Source organism: Manis pentadactyla, chromosome 9, assembly GCF_030020395.1.
Source record: "Manis pentadactyla isolate mManPen7 chromosome 9, mManPen7.hap1, whole genome shotgun sequence".
Lineage (NCBI taxonomy): Eukaryota > Metazoa > Chordata > Mammalia > Pholidota > Manidae > Manis > Manis pentadactyla.
The window spans coordinates 95,754,247-95,763,863 of NC_080027.1; positions in this window are offsets into that span (position 1 = coordinate 95,754,247).

Sequence of the window (9,617 nt, forward strand, 5' to 3'; positions counted from 1 at the left end):
GCGGGTACAAAGGCCCAGAGGCAGAGACCAGCTTATTGCATGAAGACTTGGTCTGAATGATTAGATTTTAGTGATTGACCTGCCACTGTAGAAATAAAGTTGAGTATAACCCTTTCACCCCAAGAACATTTTACTGTCATTTCTTTGGTCACATTGAATCCACAGTGAACTTGCCCGGGGAATAAACCCATTGGCAAGACAGGCCTTAAACCCACCTCAGGGTTCCCACAAATGTGATCTCACCTGAGCCCTAAGGGAGTGCCTGGTTGGGCATCTGGGCTGCGTGCTACCCTCTGGGCTTCAGACCTTGACTTTGATGGTGTGCTTCTATCAGGCATCCTCTTTTTTCCTTTCCATCTCAAGCTCCCACAACCAACCCTCCACTCACTCAGCATCCCTCAAGTTTTTTTATACACTGTCCCCAACCCATGTGCCTAGAGTTTCAAGAGTGGCCACCTGTCTTGCCAATGGGTTTCAGCCCTGAGGAAGTTTGCTATGGATTCAATGTGGCCAAAGAAATTGACAGCAAAACGTTCTTGGGGTGAAAGGGTTATACCCAACTTTATTTCCAGGTGGCAGGTCAGTCACTAGAATCCCATTCACTCAGAGCAAGTCTGCAAGCAGCAAGCCAGTCTCTGCCTCTGGGCCTCTGTTCTTAGCACTGCCACCACTCCAGCCTCTGCTCTCCTGCAGCCTTGCAGCCCTGCCACCGTGTCATGCCCAGAGCACTGGGCAGAGCTCTTTATATAGAGTCAACAGCCATGTATTGCCCACAGGTGTGCAGTGAGCTACTCAACCAGGGCCAGGTGAGAATCCTAGCCACAGGAACTCTCATTTCATCCACAACACCCAACCCTTGTGCTGACAGTGTAGAATATATGAAATCTGGACACACCTCTGCTGGTATCCAGATGTCCTCCTCTGGATTCTTTAAATGTCACCACATATCTCCATGTAGAGAAATAAGACCAAGGCAGAGATCTGGAGGTCCCAGGAGAGCTATATCTGCTCACCCCTCTCCCTTTAGGCTCATAGTACATCTGGCCTCTGCAGGGCCATCATGAGAAGTGTTGTCTCAGCAGCCATGATGTTCCATAATTTTTAAGTAGCTGTAGCCCAACAACAGACAGATTAAAACTTTCTCTCCTTAACATTGAAAAAATTAATGGCATGTCATATGATAATTCATTAAAGAATTCTCATTCATCAAAACAATTCATTTTTTGTTTGAAGAGGCTAAATAAGCAGTTTCTTGCTAATTTCTGATCACATGTAGCTCCAGTTCATTGGCAGTAATTTTATTCCTAAATATCAAGAATTTGGGGGGCATATATGGAATATTTTTAATCAAATTGGGATATTTTACTTAGTGTCTTGCCTGAGGGTTTCATCCCTTGTAAGTGCACTATGGATTCAGTGAAACCGAGAAATGACAACAGAATTCTTGGGGTTAAAGAGTTTATATCTGGCTTTATTCTCCCTGTGGTAGGTTAAGCACTAGAATCACATCTGCATGCAGCAGTCTGTAGGTCTGTAATCCATCGCTGTCTCTGTCGCTGTCCCAAGCACTGGGCAGAGCTCTTTATATAGTGACTCAGTCAATAATAGCTCATTGCCTACAGGTGTGGAAGCAGTAGCCTAGCAGTAAACCAGTTACACCATCAAGTAGTTTAGGTTCCGGTGAGAATCCTGGCCTTAGGAACTCCCATTTTCTCCACACTTAGTGTGGATAAAGTGAAGGTTCCTTTGGCCAGGATTTTCACCTGGCCCTGGTTGGCTAGCTCACTACACATGTGTGGGCAATACGTTGTTATTGACTCTATATAAAGAGCTCTGCCCGGTGGTCTGGGAGACACCGTGGCAGGGCTGCAAGGCTGCAGGAGAGCAGAGATGAGACTGGAATGGTGGTAGCGCCAAGGGCAGAGACTGAGATGGCTGCATGGGTAGAGAAGCCCAGAGACAGAAAATGGCTTGCTGCATGCGAACTCACTCTGAGGGGACAGGATTCTGAGTAACCGGGATTTTAGTGATTGACCTGCCACCATGGGAATAAAGTTGGGTATAAATCCTTTCATCCGAAGAACATTCTACTGTCATTCCTTTGGTCACACTGAATCCATAGCGAACTTGCCCAGGGCTGAAATCCTTTGCCAAGACACTTCTTTTTTCAGAAATGGAAATATACCCAATTGATGTGACTCCACCCCTGAGGTGAGCACAGGAACTGGTCTCAGGGTAATTTTAAAAGATTTCCCTGTGGAGAAATGGAAGTTCCTAGGGCCAGCATATCCTCACCTGACCCTACTTGATGATGTAATTGGCCTACTGCTAGGCTACTGCTTCCACACCTGTTAGCAAGGAGCTGTTATTGACTGAGTCACTATATAAAGAGCTCTGCCCAGTGGTCTGGGGGGAGGCAGAGATGGAGGTGGATTACATACCTGCAGACTGCTGGATGCAGACATGATTCTAGTGCTTAATCTACCACTGTGAGAATAAAACCAGGTATAAACCCTTCTACCCCAAGAACATTCCGTTGCGCTTAGTTGGTCTCACTGAATCCAAGTAAACTTGCCCAGGTATGAAACCCTTATGTGAGACAATCCCCAACTAGGAGGAACTGTTGTTTCAGAGCTTCTAAGATCCTGAGCCCTAACTAAACTTTGCAAACATGTGCTTTACAAAATCCTTCATTATAAAGCACATCTAGCTGCTTATCTTTGTGTAGCTACATTTAATTACCACAGAAATATAGCTGTTGGATTTCCCCCAAATTTTTTCTTAAAAATCTCTAGTCAGGAATGTTTCCCAATATCTAATTGATATTATTCATCCAATAGAGTTTATCCTTGAAAAGACTCTTTCCCTCTTTTCAGCCTGCCAGCTGATTAAACCCAGACCTTGAATCAGCACCTCCTTCTCCCACCTCTCCTTACTGTTTCTGTCCCTCCTGCACAGGGCAGAGCTTGAATACTCAAAGTGCTGACTGAGGTCACACAGGTATTTTAAATGGCGAGCAGGTGGTAACAAAGGAGGGGTGTATGGGGACTCCCTGGCTAAGGAGAAGGCTGCCACCATTCAGCTCCAGTTGGGTCCCCCTGAAAGAATTTAGCACCAGATTTGCCAGATCTCACACTTTCAAGAGAAGCCAGAGATCTAGGTTTTATGTGAAATGTTTCAATTTTAGAAATGGACAGCTACTTTGGAATTTTAAGATCACTCCTCCCCAAAGTCTATAAATGTCCCAAAGGCTACTAGAAATTATTTTATTCATGCTGTAACCAAATTTGCTTCCATCAAAATCTGATTATGCCATGCTGATTTTTGTCCTTCAGCACCTGGCAGAGGTCTGTGGAAACTTAGTAAGTATCCAATAGGAAGAGCCGTTGTCTTCCCTAATGGTTCTTTCAGGCAGTGGGACCAAGATCCTTCTGTGACACAGTGGATTCCCCTTGACCCTGCACTTTGCCATCAGCCTCCAGACAGTGACTTAGATGTAGCTGTTAGGAAAGAGGTGGCTCTGCCATCAATGCTGGGAAAAGAAGGAGCAGCTGGATTCTAGTCCCCCCCTGTCCACCCTCCCTTCCCGTCTCTGGTCACTGCACCCTGCCTCTATCAGTCCAACAGCCCCCCTGCCACCACACAACATCAGGGAGGGCTGGATATGGGCTTCTCCCCATCACACACACACAGATTACATAGGCGCACACACAGATACATAGATACACACACACACATCCACAACACACAGACACACACACATGCAGACTACACATCCACACATAGCCACATACATGCACACTGCTGCCATTTTGTGACTTGTTTTCTTCTCACCTGCTCCTGATGTTCACTGACTTGATTTTACCTGTACAAAAAATGTGCGTCTGAGATTTCCAGTGCTGCACAGGACTAAAGAGGTGATATGTGCTTAATCATGTCAGTACCCTAATTAGTCCCCACATTTGGAGAACTTTATTGTAATAATTACACCTTGGATTTATATTAGTATTTACATTTTTAAAAGCAGTTTTTCAGTTATCACATCATTTTTATCTCTACAAGCATATCCTGTGGCTGTAGGAGTGAGATACTGTCATCCCCTTTTAAATAGGACACTCCTGGCAGAAAGGCTCAGAGGCTTGCCTGGTGCTGGGGTTCAGACGCGTGAGGTCTCCAAAAAACTTCTGATGTCAAAGATTACAATATGATATTAGTTGACATGTATTTTCACTGAATTGTATTGCTATTCCTGTGATTTCCGCCTTTGTAACAAAAGTAATTCATTACCAAGTATCTCTATGTATGACTGAATAGTTCCAGTGGAGTTGATTACAGCATCCCAATTTTTAGTCTGATTAATCTGACTATATTTATGATACCCTTCAGTAGGAGGTCAAGGACCAGTTTTAATTTCTGGAGTGGGGTGATCTGTTTGTTTGTTTTCTAATTAGATCAGGCCATGCAGTACAGAAAGAGGGTAAATGGCTGTTTTCTGGCCAACACTGGGACAATCCAAGTAACAAAATGAAGTAATATTGTATTACAAGCCAAAATATAAAATAAATATCCATGAGTCCATACTGATATAAATAATTGAATAAATACCTAAATGAGGTAGAAGAGACAAATCTCCTCCACAAAAGAATTCTAAATAATTACTACAACTACTCTGGCCTTAGGCGGGAAGTGGAGATCCTCACTGCTTTAAGGCTGGGGCTTCCATAGTGATGTCCTTCCAAAGAGGACAGCGTGGAAAGGGGAGAAGAGTAAATTGCGATTGAGAAACTTGACAAGTGCTACCTCAGGCAGGCAGTCAGGGTTAGTAGCTACAGTGATAAGCCATGTTGCTAGGACACACCCTTCGCAGTGCTGAAATAGCACTTTCCCACTGTGGTTTGCATCCTCCAGGACCCACAACCCCACTGTATTCATATCCCTACAGAGGTGCATCCTACAAAATGTTTTACCAGTAACCCTCAAAACTGTGATCAAAACACAGAGTCTGAGAAACTGTCCCACCAAGAGGAGCCTAAAGGGACATGCGATGGCGTGTGATCATGTGACGTGGTATCTGGGGCGGGATTCTGGAGCAGAAAAAGGACATTAGATGAAAACTGAGGACGTCAGAATTAAACTGTGGCCTTTAGTTAGTAATAGCATATCAATATCGGTTCCTTGATTGTAGTGAATGTACCATGCTAATGTAAGTCACCAAGAATGGAGGAAACTGGGGGGCCAAGGGGGATGTAATAGGAACTCTCTATGCTGTCTTCTCAAAATTTTTTTTGTTAATATAAAACTATTTCTAACAAATATTTACAAAGTATCATCTCACCTGAAAGAGAGGACAGGTAGGACAGTCCAGAACTGGTTAATTCAGCCACATCAGCAATTTGGGCTTGTCCCGCCTTCCTGCTCAGCTCTCCAGGCATGGCTAACCTCAGCTAGGCTGTCTCAGGGATATACTGGCTGCTGCTGTGCCCATGACACAGGCGAGACATGGCAGCACCCGACAAAAGGAGCTACTTTTGTTATGTTTCTTCACTGGCATTAAGATCCTTGCCCCAGAAGCCACCATGAGATCTGCCCTGGAGACCAAGGGCCAGAATGCATGGCATGTCTGCTCCGGAGCCAGTCACTGACAAGGACCACAAGGGTCCACAGGAACCAGGACGTCCCCTGAGTCTCATGGTGGGTCATCCAAACAACAGGGCTCCTCCAGCCCTTAAGAAGTGGGTGAGCAACTGGCTGAGCTGGTGTACGAGCCAGAGCAAAGCTGATGGCCCTCCTGCTGTACTGTGCTATGTTGGCATCCCAGCTTGAATATACTCACTGGCCTCGTTCAATACCATCCTCTCTGTGGGTCCATTTCTCCAACTTGTGCAAGTCATCACGAAGGTTCACCCTTAAGGATTCCATATTAGGCAACGGGTATATTTTCTTTTTCCTTTTCAGTGGCTGCTGAATGGCTTTACCACTCACTCCAATGACTTGTCTCTCAAACAGACTAGGGAAATCTGCTTGGTTCTGTTCCCTGCGCTGGGCTAGTTTGGAGGCACTTACTCGCAGTGTTTTCCTGATAAGCTCTGATAAGGCAAAAGTATTTCCCCCTGCTTTTCATCAGGAACGTGTAGATGACATGTGCATGTAACAGATTCTCCATCAGAATCCCTAAACCTCTTTCCAATACCTTAATCCTATTATGCCACTGCAACCTGTCAATTTCAGTTTCTCCAAGTGGTATAAATGTTGTTAATATGCTAGACTTCCTGCTTGGAGTAACATGGTTTCTAATAGCTTATGGAATAATTCTTTGTGCAGAAAGCAACTAGTAACCTGGGTCACAGTCTTTTCTCATGTGAAGTAGGAGAAAATCCTTTAAAATAAAATAGGTAAAATGTTTCCATATTCAAGTGAGGACAAACAACAGAAACGACAGTTGCCATCTCTTCTGAAACCAAGAAAAGGCAAGAAATCAGAGTGAGAATAGGAGCAAATTGAAGATCTGGATCCTGTAAGTGTGCTCAGCAGAGTGGTGAGTTGCACGGTGACGTGAACCCACCATGGTTGGGAGCCAGGTTACACTCCTGAGAAGAGATTCTCTCTATGGGAGACTCTGCTCAAGATGCAAACAAAACAACAAAACCCCCCACAGAGGAAGATGCTGAGAAATCGTATTATTTTCTGATAAAGAGTGTAAACTGCATATGGTGAATGAATATGAATTCAAGGAAACCACAAGGGTAAAGTCGCTGCTTCTCCCCACCCCTACCACCTTTTCCTCCTCCTCTTTCTTCACCAGTGTAGACAATAAAGAAAGAGTAAAACAAATGAACGGTTGTCTAATGATCACTGGTTAGCCCTCCATGCTCGGTCTCTTACCCAGATCCCTGGGGAGTCAGTGGTGTGGACACACATCTTATGATAGCTGAACGGACTGGTTCTGGGAGGTGTGTGTGCATGTGCATCTGTGTGTCTGTCTGCCTGTCTGCATGTGGACTGAATTGGGGAGTGAGAGACAAAGGAAAACTACAGAGACACCTGGAATTACCTGAGGAGAATGTTTTGAGCAAAACATTGATGGTGGGGGTGATCTGATCCTTACCTCATCTAGAATCTATTTCAAAACTGTGGAATCCTGGACCACCTTTAGGAAGGGTACAAGATGAAGATTTTAGGGTTGTTTGAAGAGGTGGGAAATGCTAGGTGCCTGATTGCCAAGGAGCAAGTGAGACTGAGAGAATCCTGCTTCTCTCTCAGTTCCCCAGGCATTGTGCCCCAGGCACTTCCCTGGTAAACTTCATGCACACAGATCTCTCTCAGAGCTCATTACCTGACCTAAGATGGTCAGTGCCAGGGTGTGGGTCTAAGTGAGATTTGGAATCAGATCACACCCCCCTGGCATCATGTCCTAGGGCAGCTGCTGGAATTTGTACCAGCAGTGGCCTAGGATGCTCGCGGGTGTCTGACAAGGTCACAGGGTGGGTGAGAATAGTATTGAAAGGTGCAGCAGCATCTGCTTGAGCTTGCTGCATGCTGCCAGCACCTGGAGAAAGACAGTGAGAGGCTGTGAGTGACTAATCCCCAAATTAAGGCAAACTGGGAGTTACAGGGCCTCCTTAGCAGCCCATGAAGTGTGCTTAGCTCTCTCAGAAGCCAAAAGAAAAAAGATGGGGGAAAAGGTCTGAAGATCAAACCCAGAACTTAGTTATGAGGTTAGTGTATCTCCAGAGAAGGTGGACTCCCACTCACCATGGCCAGCCCCACTAAGACCACAGATGAGTGCCCAGTTGGCTGGCAGCAGACACTGCTCTGAGCCCTCACTGTGGCATCATTAGTGGGGTGATCAGCCAGGTACCTGGTGGCAGGTTGATTACATTAACTGCTTCAATCACAGAAGGGGCAGTGTTTTGTCCTTCCTGCAATAGACACTCTGGGTGCAGTTTTGTCTCCCCTGCACACAACGTTCTGCCCAAACTGCCATCCGTGGCTTACAGAACGCCTTATCCCTAGTCACGGCATTCCACACAGCACTGCTTCTGATCAGGGAACTCACACTGCTGTGGAAGGGTGGCAAAGGACACATGCTCAGGGTATTCATTGGTCTCACTATGTTTGCCACCATCCTGAAGCAGCTGGCTTGACCGAAGGTTAGAAAGGCCTTTTAAAGTTCAGTTGCAGCACCAGCTAAGTAGCAGTACCTTGCAGGTCTGGGGCAAGGTTCTCCAGAAAGCTGGGTACACTCCGAAGTGGCATCTAGTATGTGGTGCTGTTTCTCTAATAGCCAGGATTCACAGGTCTGGGAATCAAGGGCTAGAAATGGCAGAGGCACCTTCATTAGTACTCCTAATGACCCACTAACAAAACTTTCGCTTCCTGTTCCCATGCCTATGCTCTACTGGCCTAGAGGTCTTAGCTGCAGAGGGAGGAATGCTTCCCCCAGAAGACACAACAATGATTCCATTGGGCCGGAAGTTCAAACTGCTGGCTGGCACTTTGAGCTCTTCAGTGTTCTGGATCAACAGGCAAAGAAGGGAGTTAACGGTGCTGGCTGGGTGATTGGTCCTGACTCCAAGGGCAAATTCAACTAGAACTCCACAACGGAGGTAAGAAGAGTATGCTGGGAGTACAGGAGATCTTTCAGGGCATTTCTTGATACTACCATGTCCTGTGATTAAGGTTGAAGGAAAACTACACTCATCCCAATGTAGGCAGGATCAGTAATGACCCAGACCTTTCAGGAAAGAAGATCTGGGCCACTCTGCCAGGTAAAGAAACACAACCAGCTCACCTGCTTGCTGAAGGCTCAGAGAATACAGAATGGGTAGTAGAATATGGTAGTTACAAAGAACAGCTACCATCATGTGACCAATTACAGAAATGAGTGCTGTAATTGTCATGAGCATTTCCTCCTTCTTTGTTACAAATATATTTGCATTTATATAAACATAATTATTGGCCACAGGGTCTGAGTTCACATTCATACTTGAGTCTCTGAAGTGTCAGCATGCTTCTTGTTAGAATAGAGCATATGGGGGTCAGGGAACAAACAGAAACCTGGACCTGGACTGATTCATGTGGGCCCCTGGGTCTATGGACTCACCGAATGGTCATTCCTCAGGCTCTGGAATGGGCACACTGGATCACTAGCAAAACCTCATGATGACTCCACAGTTTTGAGTTTGTGAAGTAATAACTAGTATAGTAGAGAAACCCAGACAAGAACTCTTTGAAACTGGCTCCTTCTTCCCAGCCACAGTCCTAAATGAAAACAATACTGCATCTTAGGGAGAGTAATAGAGATTATTGGCACCATAAAATCCTCAAGTATCTGGGTGCAGTGGTTCTAATCATAAACCCCATTTAATTCACCAGTCTTGGCCTTAAAATGAATCAGACAGATTCTGGAGGATATAAACTACTGAAAAGTCACCCAGGTAACAGTCCCAATTCCTACTGTTACTCCGGATATTTATTTATTTCCTTCCTCCCTCCCTCCTTTTCTCTCTCTCTCTCTCTTTTTCTTTGCTAGAGCAGGAAAACACAATCTCAGGTACATGGTATGTGGCCTTGATCTGGCAAATGTGTTCTTTTTCACTTCTACCATACAGGGTACC